This window comes from Macaca thibetana, chromosome Y, assembly GCF_024542745.1.
Source record: "Macaca thibetana thibetana isolate TM-01 chromosome Y, ASM2454274v1, whole genome shotgun sequence".
Lineage (NCBI taxonomy): Eukaryota > Metazoa > Chordata > Mammalia > Primates > Cercopithecidae > Macaca > Macaca thibetana.
This window is the reverse complement of record NC_065599.1, coordinates 11,439,386-11,458,371: the sequence shown is the minus strand read 5'-3', so window position 1 is coordinate 11,458,371 and position 18,986 is coordinate 11,439,386. Positions and strand designations below refer to the sequence as shown.

Genomic DNA, 18,986 nt, shown 5'->3' with positions numbered 1-18,986 from the left:
CCATCATCATCACCACCCATCATCATAACATCATCACCATCACCACCATTATCACCACCATCATCACCATCACCATCATCATCACATCATCATCATCACCATCATCATCACACACATCACCATCACCATCATCATACCATCATCACCATCACCATTCACTCACCACCACCATCATCATCATCACCATCATCACCATCACCATCATCATCACCACCACCATCATCATTAACACCATCACCATTACTACCATCATCATCATCACCATCATCACCACCACCATCATCACCATCACCACCATCATCACCATCATCACCACCATCATCACTACCATCATCACTATCACCATCATCATCACCACCACCATCATCATTACCATCATCACCATCACCACCATTATCACCATCATCACCATCACCATCATCATCACCACCACTATCATTAACACCATCACCATCACTACCATCATCACCATCATCACCACCACCATCATCATTAACATCATCACCATCACCACCATCATCACCACCACCATCATTAACATCATCACTATCACCATCACCATCACTACCATCATCATCATCACCATCACCATCATCACCACCATCACGACCAGGATAATTATCACTATCATCATCACCATCCCAGAGGAATGTGTTAGTTGCTACCTTTACATGACATTATAGCAGTCACATTCCTCACAGGAAAATAATCGGTGAAGAGATGTATGAATTTGAAATAAGACTAACTAATGTAGGCAAAGTTTCCTTTCCTGCAGGACATTTTCTTCAGGTAGTGAAAGAAGGAGGTATAACAGAAGGTATTTGCTTATTAGAATTCACGTAATTCAGATTCAGACAAAACAGATTGCAAAAGAAGGGGGAACCAACTGTAAAGGAATTCCTGTTCCCCTGGAATTCCTTTACAGTTGGTTCAGACAAAACAGATTGCAAAAAAAGGGGGAACCATTGTAAAGGAATTCCTGTTCCCCTGGAATTCCTTTACAATGCTAGGACTGTGTGTTCCTTAGAGAGAATGAAGAGAAAATTGATTCTCTCTGACTTGCATTTCCTTAAGGGAGGTGTCGTTTCTTTGTGCCTGTGTGTCCACATGCTAAAGTTACCTGTAATGCAATTGATTTTATTGAGAAAAGACATTAAAAATCAGCATTTTAAATATGCAAATCCAGCTATAAGAAGAATAGAGGGGTAGGGTGACCACTGCAGCTTATGTGATAAAGTTACAAAGTGACTGAAGAACTTCATATTTTATATTGCCTTGAGGAATATTTTAATCAATACAAAGCACCAGCTACAATATTGCCTGTGAACATGTCTGATGAATGCTCTTTGCAGAATCAAGTCTGTGAAGTCACAAAGGCAATTTCAGATAATATTTCTTACCAGAAGTGTTATTACCAAGTGACAAAGATATCAATGAAATGAATATGAACATGAATTAACTCAGTTCTTGATAGAGTCAGAGAAAAAGGCTATGCTCTCAGTTTGTGCAAAAGTTGCAAAAATTCATCTCAAGAGAAAAGTCTTAAAAGTTAGAAAAATATCATGTCCAAGGTCAAACAGACAGCTGTGATTAGGTTATCCCAACATGTAGTTTGACAATTATGTTCAATGAAATACAGTTACAACACAGGATACAGATTTAATGAATCTTCCCCATGTCGCAGTGAAAAAAGCATTATTTTAGGGAAATGAACACAAATGTGACAGTGTCAGCAGACAGCTGGCATCCTTAGGGAGCCCATACATTTCTCTGTGCATCAACTCCAAAAATCTGTGATTCTATGTAATCACAACTATGATGGATAATAGAGTAGCAATCATAACCATTTTCATCATCATTACTATCACCATGATCACCACCATCATCACTGCCATCACCATATTAATTATCACCATCATCACCATCAGTACCATCATCATCACCATGGTCACCATCTCCATCATCACTACCACCATCATCATCATCACTATCACCATAATCACCATCATTATCATCATCATCATCACCATCATCATCATCACCATCATCATCACTATCATCACCACCACCATCAGCAGCAGCATCATCACCATCACCATCATTATCATTTCTATCACCACCATCATCACCACCGTCACCATCATCACCATCAGCAGCAGCAGCAGCATCACCATCACCACCATCATTATTTCTATCACCACCACCATCACCATCACCATCATCACCATCATCATCACTATCATCATCACCATCAACACCATCAGCAGCAGCAGCAGCATCACCACCATCGTCATCATCATCATTATTTCTATCACCACTACCATTATCATCACCATCATGACCATCACCACCATCATCATCACCATCATCATTATCATTTCTATCATCCCATCATCATCATCATCATCACCATCGCCATCATCATCATCACCATCAACACCATCAGCAGCAGCAGCAGCATCACCACCATCATCATCATCATCATTATTTCTATCACCACTACCATTATCATCACCATCAGGACCATCACCACCATCATCATCACCATCATCATTATCATTTCTATCATCCCATCATCATCATCATTATCATCACCATCGCCATCATCTTCATCAACACCAACATCATCATCATCATCTTCATCATCATCATCACTATCATCACCATCACCATCAGCAGCAGCGGCAGCAGCATCACCATCATCACCATCATTATCATTTCTATCATCATCACCATCATCATCACCACCATCACCATCAGCAGCAGCAGCAGCAGCAGCATCACCACCATCATCATCACCATCATTATTTCTATCACCACCACCACTATCATCATCATGACCATCACCACCATCATCGTTATCACCATCACCATCATCACTATCACCATCATCATCACCATCATCATTATCATTTCTATCACCCTATCATCATCATCACCATCACCATCATCATGATCATCACCATCATCATCATCGTCATCACCATCATCACAGTCACTATTACATCACCATCACCATAATTGTCACCATCATCACCATTACCACTGTCATCACTGCCATCATCACTACCACCATCATCACAACCATCATCACCATCAGAATCACCATTATCATCAACATCATCATCGTGGCAGCTGTCATTCATTGAGATCCCACAATGCACAAAATGTTTTCCAGTATTTTATTCTTTTGGCCAGTACTTTTTATATCCCTGTGATGTTCCATGGACCTTGGTGAGGCTGGGGCAATCAGTGACACAGTTAACCAACGGTACAATGTGTGAGGTCCCAAGGGAGCAAGGAGTTGTAGGCACCTGGCTTCAGGACAACTGCTTTACAGTATGCTATAAAAGTTGAGAAGACTAGCATGAAAGGGACTTGGAAGGTCAGGAGGCAGAGGAGGGGAAGAATGCTCAAGAACCAGGGACCATGTGTGCAAAGTTACAGCAAAGAGGTGGAGGCATGAAAGGCATTCTGCCCATATGAGTTTAAGCAGGTAAGACAATAGTATGACTAGGCAGGATCTCTCTGACTGCAGTGTAGACAATCCAGGGAGGGAAACCTGGAAGCCAAGAGACTAGCCAGGAAGTAGTGTTATGAAGCAGGTAAGGGACAGGTGTGACCTGCTGTAGGAGGTGATGCAGAAAATGAAGGAATGTTTTTGATAAGCATGTAGGTGGTCTACAAAGCTCTCAGTTACCACCAGGGAGAGGAATGCCAAGGTGGAGAAGATCATCTCAGGCACTCTAGGATCAACTCCAGGCAGCTAAGAGGATGGTGGCACCACTGACCTACACAGAGAGGAGGAAAATGTCAACTACATTTCTGGACTTGCTGCGGAAGCAGAGAGGTCTAGGAGGCAGGAGTTTGGAGACAAATATCTCAGTGAGAACTAGCAAGGTGGAGTTTTGGAGAACATGGACGTGGTTGCAAGATCCAGGGAAAGATGTATAGTAGGAGACGCTAGGAGGAAATGCTGAGGAAAGGCAGCATAAAAGAAACAGTCAAGAGGAACCCACACAGGAGGGTGGGTCTTGGAGAAAGCAAACCCAGAGGGTGAAACCTCATGGGAGATGATGAAATTGAATCTTTCAAGACAGCTGCTTAAAGGACACTTTTTAAGAGTGTTGATCATAATTTTGCTCACTCAGATAAGTGGATGATTATTTGGTTAATTCCTCACTTCAGCTGGAATATAAATTCCACACAGACAAGAAGCAAGCTTATTTGGTTGTATTTTTAAAATATACATTTGCTGCGCACCGGTAGTCCCGGGTACTTGGGAGGCTGAGGCAGGAGAATCACTTGAGCTGGAAGGCAGAGGTTGTAGTGAGCCGAGATTGTGCCACTGCACTCCAGTCTGGCGAAAGAGCAATACTCCATCTCATATATATGTGTGTGTGTGTGTGTGTATGTGTGTGTGTGTGTATACACACACACACATTTGCTAAGCGCCCAAGTGCCTTCATCACCATCACCATCATCATCATCTAGGGAAATGAACACAAATGTAACATTGGAAATTCACATTTGAATTTGGAAACTCATCCATGAATCGGCCAGAGGGTTGTGGTGGTGGCTGGTGATGGTCATGGTTGCTTTAAAAGATGCATGCTTTATCATGGTTTATAAGAGAACCACCAAGAATGGAAAGAATGTAGCACACGGACCATAATTCTAATTCCATAGCCACAGCAGGCATCACTAATTGATGACTATCCCTTGCTGCAGGATCATTCTTATCTCAGGGTGCTGGCAGCCAGAACCAATCAATCAGCCTTAGGAGGGAAAATCCATTTGTCATCCATTCAATGTGTGATTTGGGTGTAGAGCATCTCCTGCACTGCAGCTGCTGCTATGAGATTAATTCCTTTAGAGGTTTACTAATTAATGGATGTTGAATTATCCCAAATGCTTCCCTGTTACCCACTGAGAAGTATCCTTTGGTCTACATGTGGATGAGATGTAACTGAGTCAGGGGAAATTTTTTTTTTTAACCCGGAAGTCTATTCAGAGGATAAAATTAAGCTAGATTTTCTTTATTTAGGTTGATAAGTAAAACCAGTCGATGATGCTTCTTTGAAAAGTGTTCATTTGGGAATAAAACGGTATTTAACTCAGACACAGTTTGGTGGCTCTGGTCACTTTGAAGAGTACAGCCAGTACATTTTTGGATAAATGGCCAAATACTACACATCTCAGAATTTGTGGGCCACAGGGTCTCTGTTAGAACTCTTCAAACCCGTGTACCTAGGGCAAAAACAGTCACAGGCAACGAGTAAATGAATGTATATGGCTGTGTTTCAAGAAAACTTTAATGAGAAAAACAAGTCAAGGGTCAGATGTGTTCCAGGGTCAACAGTTTCCAGACTCTTGGTCTAGATTGTCCTTGATGGTTTGGAAAAAGTAGATAGATAATCAATAATTCTTTTATTTATTGATTTATTTAGTGTGTGTGTGTGAGAGAGACAGACAGAAAGAGAGAGACAGAGAGACACAGTTTTGCTCTGTCCCCAGGCTGGAGTGCAGTGGCACGATCTCAGCTCACTGCAACCTCCATCTCCCAGGTTCAAGCGATTCTCCCGTCTCAGCCTCCTGAGTAGCTGGGATTACAGGCCTGTGCCACCACGCCCAGCTGATTTTTGTATTTTTAGTAGAGACAGGGTCTTACCGTGTTGGCCAGGCTGGTCTCGAACTCCGGACCTCAGGTGATCCGCCCAACTCAGCCTCCCAAAATGCTGGAATTACAGGCATGAGCCCCTGCACCTGGCCAGATATTCGATAATTCATTAGGAACATTTGGTGGAAACTTCTGACGGCTGAAATTTCAGCATGTTATTTTATTTGTGATCTGTAATTCCGTTTGCATTAATTTAGCAAAATTCTAATTTTTTGCAACAAGTCATCCTTTCATCCTTTGCCCAGGAGGAGGTAATCAAATATATTAGTTAAGAGTTAAGAATAAATTACTTTTTTTGTGAAAGTTTAAATCATATTTTTATTACATGTTATTTCCTCTTTCTTGTTCCAATTCATGCTAATCTGTTCGTGCTTCTTTTGCATGTGGAATGAAGGATTAGTAACTGGTGGAATATGATTCTTTCATTTTTCTTAAGAAAACTATTATTGATGGGGTGTTTTTGCTTCTTCACTACTTTCCTTTTGTATTTATTTCTGCACAATGTCATTATTTTCATATTCTTGCTTCCTAATTTTACTTTATTTCTTAGGGGCCCGGTCATCATTTCCTTTTTCATTTCTTACTAGCGCAAGAACTTAAGAGTGATACAAATCTTCAGAATATTTTGGTTGCATTCTGCAGACGGTGACACCTTCCATTTCCATGGATATTATTTACAAAACATTTTTGTCACCTGCTATGAATTGTCAACCTGCCCTCATGCTTTAAAAGGACATTTTTTGAAATCAACCTGAGTTTGGGCACTGGGAAATTGCATACTTAATAAAATTAAACATTAAAAAAGAGGCTCTTTCTGCTTCACGATCAAGTGAGGCAGCAGGGTGATAGATGTAGGGGATAAGGGATGGACCCTGTATTGCTCAGGGTTCTCTAGAGGGACAGAACTAACAGGATAGATATACATAAAGGGGCATTTATTCAGTATTAACTCACGCAATCACAAGGTCCCACAATAGACTGTCTGCAGGCTGAGGGGCAAGGAAGCCAGCCCAAGTCCCAAAGCTCAAGCACTTGGAGTCCAATTTTCGAGGGCAGGAAGTATGCAGCATGGGAGAAAGATGCAGGCTGGGAGGCTAGGCCAGTCTAGTCTTTTCACATTTTTCTGCCTGCTTATATTCTAGCCTCGCTGGTCCGCTGATGAGATGGTCCCCACCCAGATGATTAAGGGTGGGTCTGCCTTTCCCAGCCCACTGACTCAAATGTTAACATCCTTTGGCAACACCCTCACACACAAACCCAGGATCAATACTTTGCATCCTTCAATCCAATCAAGTTAACACTACGTATTAATCATCACAGAACCCATTCCAAGGGCAGAAGTTTATAGAGGACATAGGGCCTCAGCCAGCTCCAGAGTGTGCATGGATCAGATAACAAGGGTGAATTTCTGCACAGCAGGAGGAAAAAAAAAAATTTCTGTACTCTGAGCTTCCAACCTCCCCTGCAAAAAAAAAAAAACCAGGATTCCCCCAGGTACCCCCAGAACCTAAATCTTGTTCTGTGCCAGAGAGGTAGAGAGTACAGGAGCCCGGCTCACTCCTGGGGAAGGAAAAACCACTGCTCATAGCCGCAGGAGAGCTGTGGTTCTGTGGGGGCCGATCAGCCTCAGGGCTCGTGGGGACAATGAGGGCAGAGAAAACAGGAGAAGCAGGAGAAGGGAGTGGCATGGGGTTGTCCTTGGTCTGACTCAAAGGAACCATTGGGAGGCATTGAGGGAACCCCGTGGCAAGACGCTGAGATGACGCAAGCTTTCTGGGGGTTACAGAAAAGTTTTCAGGTGGCCCCCTGGAAAGGAGCATTGGTTGTTCTGGGCTGAATTTTGTCCCCCCCAAATTCATACATGGAGGTCCTCACCCCTAGGACTTCAGAATGTGATTGTATTTGGAGATGGGGTCTTTAAAGAGGCAATTAAGGTAAAAGGAGATTCCGGGGGGTGGGAGAGAGCCTGAGCCAATGGGACTGGCTCCTTATAAGAAGAGGGGATGAGGGCACAGACACACACAGAGGAACAACCCTGTGAGGACACAGGGAGAAGACGGCGACTCCAAGTCCAGGAGAGAGGCCTCAGGAGGGACCAGCCCTGCCCACACCTGGATCTCAGACTTCCAGCCTCCAGGACTGTGGGAAAATCAATGTCTGTTGTTTATAAGCCGCCCAGTCTCTGGTATTCTGTGATAGCAGCCTGAGATGGACTAAGACATCCCATAAGAGGAGGAGATGAGGACACAGACACACACAGAGGGACGAGCCTGTGAGGACACAGGGAGAAGACGGCGTCTCCAAGCCCAGGAGAGAGGCCTCAGGAGGAACCAGCCCTGCCCACACCTGGATCTCAGACGTCCAGCCTCCAGGACTGTGGGAGAATCAATGTCTGTTGTTTACAATCCACCCAGTCTATGGTATTCTGTGATAGCAGCCTGAGATGGACTAAGACACCTCATAAGAAGAGAGGATGAGGACACACACACACACAGAGGGACGAGCCTGTGAGGACACAGGGAGAAGACGGTATCTCCAAGTCCAGGTGAGAGATGTCAGGAAGAACCAGCCCTGCCTATACCCTGATCTCAGACGTCCAGCCTCCAGGACTGTGGGAGAATCAATGTCTGTTGTTTATAAGCTGCCCAGTCTATGGTATTCTGTGATAGCAGCCCGAGATGGACTAAGACATCCCATAAGAAGAGGGGATGAGGACACAGACACACACAGAGGGAGGACTCTGTGAGGACACAGGGAGAAGACGGCGTCTCCAAGCTAAGGAGAAAGCAAGCCTACCGACACAGTGACCTGAGACATGTAGCCTCTACAACTCTGAGAGAATAAATATCTCTTGTTTAAGCCGCCTGGTCAGTAGGACTCTGTAACAATCGGCAACCCGATAAGATGAATACCGGGACCAGAGCATTAGAAGCGCCATAGGTGGCCTCTGGCAGCCACGCTTCTGCTATGAGAATCAGCTCTAGCCATCTGTTACCGGGACATGGGGCAACCAGCCAGGTAGGGGTCACCTGGTCTCCTTCCTCCTCTCTCTCACCTGGACCCAGGTGGGTGCTCCAATGGCAGCTCATGGGGGAAGAGAGGAAAAGGAGTAAGAGAGGACGCCTACCCCTGCCGCATCCCAGGACTGGGCCAGAGGCAGCAGAAATCTCCCTTCTGAAAGGGGAAGATGACGTGAGCTCCGGCCCTGGCCTAAGTCTCTGAATCCAGACTCTGTTTTGTGATGAAAGTGATGGCGGTGACCTGGGAGGGGGTGGGTAGATAGGTTCAGTGTCCACCTCCGTTTCCAGCCGGGAGCTTGGGAGAGGGAGACGGCACACGGATGACACCCACGGGCTGTGTGCTTGTGTGTGCTTGGCGTGTTGGACACAGGCGCGTCGCAGTCCGTCTTCACCTAAAACATGGGTACTTTTATCGCCTCATGAGTGTGTTATGAACTGACACACGAGTCCCTCACTCACCAACACTGCTGCGCAAGGATGCCCCAAACATAAATCTTCTCAGGCCTCGTGTTTTATTTATTCCTCTCTCTGTCTCCCTGATCTGGCCTTTTCCGACTCAGATCCAGCTGGGTTGTTGAGCATTTCCAATTTAAGGGCAATTACTTTTATTTATTTATTTATTTAGGGATGGAGTCTCGCTGCGTCACCCAGGCTGGAGTGCAGTGGCATGAGCTCAGCTCACTGAAACCTCCGCCTCAGCCTCCTGAGGAGCCGGGATTGTAGGCGCCGCCACCACGCCCGGCTAATTTTTGTATTTTTCGTAGAGACGGGGTTTCGCCACGTTGGCCATGGTGGTCTCGAACTCCCGACCTCAAGTGATCCACCCGCCTCAGCCTCCCAGATTGCTGGGATTACAGGCATGAGCCACCATGCCCGGCCTCATTTTTAAAATAATTTTTAATTGTGGAAAAACACACATAACATAAAGTTTAGCATTTTAACCTTTTTTTGTTTTGTTTTGTTTTTGAGACAGATTCTCACTCTTGTCGCCCAGGCTGGAGTGCAGTGGCACGATCTCGGCTCACTACAACCTCTGCCTCCCCGGTTCAAGCGATTCTCCCGCTCAGCCTCCCGAATAGCTCGGATTACAGGCGCCCGCCACCACGATCGGCTAATTTTGTATTTTTAGTAGACAGAAGGTTTCTCCATGTTGGTCAGGCTGGTCTCAAACTCCTGACCTCAGGTGATCCACCCGCCTCGGCCTCCCAAAGTGCTGGCGTGAGTCACCATGCCCAGCTGCATTTTTAAAAAATAATTTTTAATTGTGGAAAAATACACATCACATAAAGTTGAGCATTTTAACCATGTTTACATGCACAGTAAAGTGGTATTAAATACATTCATATTGTTATGCGGCCATCACCACCGTGCATCTCCAAAATATTTTCATCCTGCCAAATGGAAACTCTGTTCCCATTAAGCATGAACTCCCCACCTCCTCCTCACCCAACCCCTGTAACTACCCCATTCTACTTTCTGTCTCTAAGAATTTAAAGGTACTCTGTGTACCTCCTAGGAGTGGAATCCTACAGTGTTTGTCCTTTTGGGATTGGTTTATTTCACTTAGCATTAATAACCTCAAGGTTAGCCCACATTGCAGCATGCATCTGAATATCCTTCCTTTTTATGACTGCGTAATATTCCACCATTTGGGTACATTTTGCTTATCCATTTGCCGGTGGAGGGACACAGTTTCTCTCTACCTTTTGGTTATTGTAAATAATGCTGCTACTGTGAACGTGGTTTGTGCAAATATCTGTTGGAGACCCTGTTTCCAATTCTTTGGGGTATATACCCAGCAGTGGCAACTGCTGGTGCCATCTGTTCTTACTTTTTATTTCGTGGAATGCTGTTTTATTGGGGACCCATGAATTTGGCAGGCATTAGTAATCTATCCTGGGGCAGTCAGCGAACTCCAATTATAAAGAAACTCTCCAGGTGGCCCCTCCTTAAAAGTCAGGTTCCTTCAAGACAGAATATAAGTGGCCTGCCCTCAGTCAGAAGGGGTGCACGAAGGCATAACCCAAGAATTTAAGACGCAGCCAAGAGCCCTTTCCCGTGAGGAGTCACGGGTAGGAATTCTCAGGCAGGCAGGGGACTGGGGGTAAAAATCAACCCACCTAGGGATGGAATCCCGCCAAGTAAGACAGGAATGTACAAGGCAGCAGACACAGGGGTCACGCCCAAAAATGCAAAGGCTGATGTGAGAAACCTGCCCCAAAGCACCCAACCTGTCTTAAGTGAAATTGAAGAGGACTCCTGTGATACTAGCACTTTGGGAGGCCAAGGTGGGCAGATCACCTGAGATCAGGAGTTCGAGACCAGCCTGACCAACATGGTGAAACCCTGTCTCTACTAAAAATACAAAAATTAGCCGGCTGTGGTGGCACAAGCCTGTAATCCCAGCTACTGGGGAGACTGAGGCAGGAGAATTGCTTGAATCCAGGAGGCCGAGATCGCACCACTGCACTCCAGCCTGGGTGACAGAGCGAGACTCTGTCTCAAAAAAAAAAGGAAAGAAATTCAAGAGGGACTGTGATAAATAAGAGCAGTGATTGCTACACAGTCCAAGGTGATCCATGTGGATGAGGCAGCAATGATGCATCCAACCAAGTGAGGTTTGTAAGGTTAGGAAGGAGGAGGGAAAATGCTGTCCTTCACCATCCCTCCCCACAGGGAGGCCACAGGCACGCCTGCAGTTCAAACGTGCTGCTTAAACAAAGCCTCCCAATCCCCCCAAGGGTTTCTGATCCTGGGGAAATGGCAATGGGTATGACGGTCAGGGAGGGCGACGCTAGCCTCAAGCCCAGCCCTTCACTTCAACGGGATTTAAATGCCACGCACGTTACAGTTCAGATTTATGAAATCTCTGCCTTTATCTAAAGCATATATAATTTCAGAAAGTAGATGTAAAGCATTTATAATTTTATATATACGGCACATGTAATTTAGGAGGGCATGATGGTGCACGCCTGTAGTGCTAGCTCCTCGACAGGCTGAAGTGGGAGGATCACTTGAGTCCCAGAGGCAAAGCCAGCCTGGGCAACACAGCAAGACTCACGTCTCTTAAAAAGTAAAATAAAATAAGTAGGTTTATAATTTTATGTATATATTAATTTTATATTTTATATATTGATATATATTTATTATATATTACATGTTACAATATGTTTATTACATTATATATCATGATATATGCTTATTATGTATTATATATTGTGTAACATAGTATGATATATGTAAAATAATATATACATAAAATTAAACATTCAATAACTACAGTTTATACTTATATATTATAAATCTGTGTTTATTATAAAGTATGCTTTAAAAAATCTATTATATATAAATATGTACTATTTATAGAATAAATATTTAATATAAATAATCTCTTTATAATGACATACAAATATAATTTATAGTTATATATTTATGTAATATATATTTTATATACATACAAAATGTATTCTGCATATATTATTTTTATATATAAATATATAAATAAAATATATCAAAGTATATCTTTTATATAATTTTATATTACAAGCTATACATTACTATATATACATTACAAAATGTAACATACCTATGAATGTGAATTCATATGTATATACATTATAATATAAATTCATATTATGTCATTATGTGTTTAATATATATACACTGAACATAATACATCACATAGAATACATAATAATTTGATGTATATGCATTATAATAAAATAAATATATATTAAGTATGCAAACCTAAAATATTAATATATATCAAGTTTATAAATGCATATACAATAAATATATAAACCTAAAATATGAATATATATAAAGTAGATGAATATCACACATAAACAAAATATAAATGTCTGGACATTGACCATGTACAAGTGTGCAGTGTGGACAGTGAATGGAAATGTGAGCATGAAATGTGTGTCGATGCCTCCCCGTCTCCTGCGCACACACGACACACAGGGACCTCCGCGTCTCCTGCATACACACGACACACAGGGACCTCCGCGTCTCCTGCACACACACGACACACAGGGACCTCCGCGTCTCCTGCACACACACGACACACAGGGACCTCCGCGTCTCCTCTGCACACACGACACACAGGGATCTCCGCGTCTCCTCTGCACACACGACACACAGGGACCTCCGCGTCTCCTGCACACACACGACACACAGGGACCTCCGCGTCTCCTCTGCACACACGACACACAGGGACCTCCGCGTCTCCTCTGCACACACACGACACACAGGGACCTCCGCGTCTCCTCTGCACACACGACACACAGGCACCTCCGCGTCTCCTCTGCACACACACGACACACAGGGACCTCCGCGTCTCCTGCACACACACGACACACAGGGACCTCCGCGTCTCCTCTGCACACACACGACACACAGGGACCTCCCCGTCTCCTCTGCACACACACGACACACAGGGACCTCCGCGTCTCCTCCGTACACACACGACACACAGGGACCTCCGCGTCTCCTCTGCACACACGACACACAGGGACCTCCGCGTCTCCTCTGCACACACGACACACAGGGACCTCCGCGTCTCCTCTGCACACACGACACACAGGGACCTCCGCGTCTCCTGTGCACACACGACACACAGGGACTGCACACACACACGACACAGGGACCTCCGCGTCTCCTCTGCACACACACGACACACAGGGACCTCCGCGTCTCCTCTGCACACACGACACACAGGGACCTCCGCGTCTCCTCTGCACACACACGACACACAGGGACCTCCGCGCCTCTGCACACACGACACACAGGGACCTCCGCGTCTCCTGCACACACACGACACACAGGGACCTCCGCGTCTCCTCTGCACACACGACACACAGGGACCTCCGCGTCTCCTGCACACACGACACACAGGGACCTCCGCGTCTCCTCTGCACACACACGACACACAGGGACCTCCGCGTCTCCTCTGCACACACGACACACAGGGACCTCTGCGTCTCCTGCACACACACGACACACAGGGACCTCCGCGTCTCCTCTGCACACACGACACACAGGGACCTCCGCGTCTCCTGCACACACGACACACAGGGACCTCCGCGTCTCCTGCACACACACGACACACAGGGACCTCCGCGTCTCCTCTGCACACACACGACACACAGGGACCTCCGCGTCTCCTGCACACACGACACACAGGGACCTCCGCGTCTCCTGCACACACGACACACAGGGACCTCCGCGTCTCCTCTGCACACACGACACACAGGGACCTCCGCGTCTCCTGCACACACGACACACAGGGACCTCCGCGTCTCCTGCACACACACACACACGACACACAGGGACCTCCGCGTCTCCTCTGCACACACACGACACACAGGGATCTCCGCGTCTCCTGCACACACGACACACAGGGACCTCCGCGTCTCCTGCACACACGACACACAGGGACCTCCGCGTCTCCTCTGCACACACGACACACAGGGACCTCCGCGTCTCCTGCACACACGACACACAGGGACCTCCGCGTCTCCTCTGCACACACACGACACACAGGGACCTCCGCGTCTCCTCTGCACACACGACACACAGGGACCTCCGCGTCTCCTCTGCACACACGACACACAGGGACCTCCGCGTCTCCTCTGCACACACACACGACACACAGGGACCTCCGCGTCTCCTGCACACACACGACACACAGGGACCTCCGCGTCTCCTGCACACACGACACACAGGGACCTCCGCGTCTCCTGCACACACGACACACAGGGACCTCCGCGTCTCCTGCACACACACGACACACAGGGACCTCCGCGTCTCCTGCACACACACGACACACAGGGACCTCCGCGTCTCCTGCACACACACGACACACAGGCACCTCCGCGTCTCCTGCACACACACGACACACAGGGACCTCCGCGTCTCCTCTGCACACACGACACACAGGGACCTCCCCGTCTCCTGCACACACGACACACAGGGACCTCCCCGTCTCCTGCACACACGACACACAGGGACCTCCGCGTCTCCTGCACACACGACACACAGGGACCTCCGCGTCTCCTGCACACACGACACACAGGGACCTCCGCGTCTCCTGCGCACACACAACACACAGGGATCATTCGGGGTTCAGGGATGTGTGTCTGTGGTGGGATCCCTGGCAATTTTTCTGATTTGCCCGATCAGTCATGAGTTTCATGACTGTTACGATTTTTCACAGAAGAACCTTGGCTATGGACAAAATGGGTTGGCAGATGCAGGGGGAACCCGAGGCGAGGCTGTTTGTGTCCGGGCTGGCTGTCCTGGTGGCTGCAGGTGCCTAGGCCGTGTGGACATCTGAGCAGACAGAGCACCAGAGGAGAGGGCAGGACGGGGATGGGAGTGCAGACAGCAAGGTTCCTGAGAAGGCCAGTGGGCCCAGGTGAGGCCCAGGGAGGGGTACACCTGCCCCATGGGAGAGACCGGGACACTCTGTGGCAGCAGGGGGCCAGGGCAGGAGGGAACTCGGCCCCACCCACATACTGCAAGCCGGTGGGCCAGGTCAGAGTTCCAGGGGAGGATGAGGTTACAGCTGCAGGTGACGATGATGTCAGAGCTACAGGTGAGGATAACAGGTTAGAGCTAAGGAGAGGTCAGAATGCCAGGTGAAGAGGTCAGAATGCCAGGTGAAGACGACATTACAGCTACAGGTGAGGATGACGTCACATTTACAAGCGATGTTAACAGGTTAGAGCTACAGGTGAGGATAAGAGTTGGAGTTGGGGCCGGGCGCAGTGGCTCACACCTGTAATCCCAGCACTTTGGGAGGCTGAGGTGGGCAGATCACGAGGTCAGGAGTTCGAGACCATCCTGGCCAACGTGGTGAAACCCCGTCTCTACTGAAAATACAAAAATTAGCTGGCCATGGTGGCGCGCACCTGTAATCCCAGCTACTCGGGAGGCTGAGGCAGGAGAATCGCTTGAACCTGGGAGGCGGCGGTTGCAGTGAGCCGAGATCACACCACTGCACTCCACCCTGGGCAACAAGAGTGAAACTCCGTCTCAAAAAAAAGAAAAAAACACTAAATAAGCTCCTGTGCATGCTGTACAGAGAATATTTCCTGTTTGGAAGCGTTTGGAGCTACAGTTTATGAGAAAAAGAGCAAAGGACCCCACATAGTTCCCCTAGCCATCATTCATGCCTTCATTAATTGCACTTTATTATATATATATATATATATATATATATATTTTTTTTTTTTTTTTTTTTTTTTTTTTTTTTTGAGACAGAGTCTCGCTCTGTCGCCCAGGCTGGAGTGCGGTCGCACGCTCTCGGCTTACCTCAAACTCCGCCTCCCGGGTTCAAGCGATTCTCCTGTCTCAGCCTCCTGAGTAGCTGGAATTGCTCTTAATATTTTAAAGGATACTGCAGAATACAGAGGCATTTGAAGGAATAAAGAGAACAGCTGAAAACACCTGAAATTCAGCTTCTTTTTATTATTATTCCATTTTTATTCAGAGAAAAGGGTCTTGCTCTGTCGTCCAAGCTAAAGTTCAGGGTCGTGATCATGGTTCACTGCAGCCTTGACCTCCAGGCTCAAACCATCCTCCCGCCTCAGCCTCCTGGGTATCTGGGACTCCAGGCACGTCCCACCTCACCTGGCTAACTTTTTAATTTAGTTGTAGAGACAAAGTCTTGTTATGTTGCCCAGGCTGGTCTCGAATTCCTGGGCTCAAGCGATCCTCCTGCCTCTGCCTCCCAAGTAGCTGGGACCCCAGTGCACCCCACCAAGCCAGGCTGATTTGTTAATAGTTTGTAGAGAGAGTCTCGCCAAACTATTGTAGAGTCTCGCCGCGCCACCCTGGCTGCTGTCGAACTCCTGGCCTCAAGCAATCTTCCTGCCTCGGCCTCCCAAAGTGCTGGGATTCCAGGCGTGAGCCACCGCACCCGGCCCTGGCATTTGCCCCTCTTGAGACACGGTGGGAAAGGAACTGTGAATAGTTATTTTCACACGTGCCGCCTGTGCTCTGGTGGGAGAAGAGCCTTGTTTCTCTACCTCAGTTCTCACTCACAGACAAAAAAAAAAAACCAGTAACACAGCCAGGCAGGGTACAGATAACTCCCCCCGCTGACAGAGCCTTTTTTTTTCCCCATTTTAACAACACTCATTATTTCTTATCTGTTAAATAGCGCGTACAATTTGTGCCTCTAAACCCACTCGATAATCTTTTGGGTAATTAACTTGTAAAACAACCCCAGTCCTCGTTACGGGCGGGATTGAAAAATGTGAAGTGGAGCATTTGCAAAGCAGATCATACACAATCACTTATTAAACATGCCCCAGGTGTGCCGGCAAGTCGGCGGCAAGGGGAAGCCCCCAGCCTTGTCGTCTAATGGAAGAAGATTAAAAAGTGCCAATATCCTCAGAGCACGCGCGCACACACACACACACACAGATACATATGCCAACAGGCTGATAGATTCAGGGTCTGGAGAAGGACCGCACAAAGAGATTAGTTACAGAAGGGGGCTCACTTGCAGACCCTGGTAAGCGAGCAGGAGCAGGGATTAAGGATCTCATGGTGCTGCAGAAGTATCTCGGGATGGATCGGGGCACTCGTGCATTCAAAAGCAAAATATGTCAGTATTACTCATCTCAGAAACAGCCTTGCTTCCAACTGCAGGCGGTGATTCCGCCAGAGGTGGGCTCCAAGACTTGGTAAACACTCCAGTCAGAGCACCTCTAACCTCTACCTAACTCTAACCCTAACCCTAAATACTAGGGAAATAGGAGACGATGAGTTTTCAAAAAACAGCTGGGCACGGTGGCTCACCGTGCCTGTCATCCCAGCACTTTGGGAGGCTGAGGTAGGAGGATCGCCTGAGGCCGGGAGTTGGAGACCGAAACCCAAAAAACAGCTGGGCACGGTGGCTCACCGTGCCTGTCATCCCAGCACTTTGGGAGGCTGAGGTAGGAGGATCGCCTGAGGCCGGGAGTTGGAGACCGAAACCCGAAAGGCTGTGAACGACAATGCGTCGTCATTTCTGCAAACGCACCAACTATCTGGGAGGCCCGTGTGTGGATGTGCCGATTCTTACGTATTTAAAAGCCCATGGAAAGGCCATTTTGCTCCCTAGTGAAAATAGACACTGGGCTCTATCGAGCCACGAAAAGATGCAAAGGAACCTTAAATGCATATTCTTTTTTTTTTTTTTTTTTTTTTTTTTTTTTTTTTTTTGAGATGGACTCTTGCTATATCACCTAGGCTGGAGTGCAGTGGTGCAATCTCAGTTCACTGCAAACTCCGCCTCCCGGGTTCAAGCAATTCTCCTGCCTCAGCCTCCTGAGTAGCTGGGATTACAGGCATGCGCCCCCATGCCTGGCTAATTTTTGTATTTTTATTTATTTATTTATTTAGTTAGTTAGTTAGTTATTTTGAGACGGAGTCTCGCTCTGTCGCCCAGGCTGGAGTGCAGTGGCGCAATCTCAGCTCACTGCAAGCTCCGCTTCCCAGGTTCACGCCATTCTCCTGCCTCAGCCTCCCGAGCAGCTGGGACTACAGGTGCCTGCCACCTCGCCCGGCTAATTTTTTCTATTTTAGTAGAGACGGTGTTTCACCGTGTTAGCCAGGATGGTCTCAATCTCCTGACCTTGTGATCCACCCACCTCGGCCATAGTGATTTGGAAGGTTAAAATTAAGCCTTACGACCCTGAGAAACGAAGAGCCCTGAATAGAAGGAACACCGTGAGACCTGCAAGGACACATTAAACTTTCAGAGAGTGTGGGACATCTACGGCCGTGCATGAGAACACATACAATGGCTTCAAGGAAAAATTACGAACAGGAACCCATCTATCTGTCTATCTACACATATGTCGTCTGCAGCCTAACTCAGGACACTACTCAGAAACATGAAGGAAACAAAAGGACTCACTATGAAAAAGAAAATAGTCAATAAGGTCCATTTTATGTTTAAAAAAAAAAAAAAAACACAGGCCGAGCATGTTAGCTCACGCCTGTAATCCCAGCACTTTGGGAGGCCAAGGCAGGCAGATCACAAAGTCAGGAGATCAAGACCATCCTGGTTAACATGGTGAAACCCTGTCTCTACTAAAAATACAAAAAATTAGCTGGGTGTGATGGTGTATGCCTGTAATCCCAGCTCCTTGGGAGGCTGAGGCAGGAGAATGGCTTGAACCAGGGAGTCGGAGGTTGCAGTGAGCCAAGATCGCCCCACTGAACTCTAGCCTGGGCAACAGAGCAAGCCTCCGTCTCAAAACAAACAAACAAACCAAACAAACAAA

At 46.9% G+C, this 18,986-nt stretch overlaps 1 protein-coding gene and 1 long non-coding RNA gene across 2 annotated transcripts in view; both read right to left on the bottom strand.

Moving 5' to 3' along the window:
* Positions 1–18,986, bottom strand: part of DHRSX (dehydrogenase/reductase X-linked) — a 435,219-nt gene that overhangs the window by 147,390 nt on the left and 268,843 nt on the right. The window lies entirely within an intron of this gene.
* LOC126947134 (uncharacterized) lies at positions 13,663–14,427 on the bottom strand. The gene is made up of 3 exons (XR_007722939.1): positions 14,364–14,427; positions 14,252–14,323; positions 13,663–13,961 (listed from the first exon to the last, which is right to left on the bottom strand). It is a non-coding gene; the product is annotated as an uncharacterized LOC126947134 (long non-coding RNA).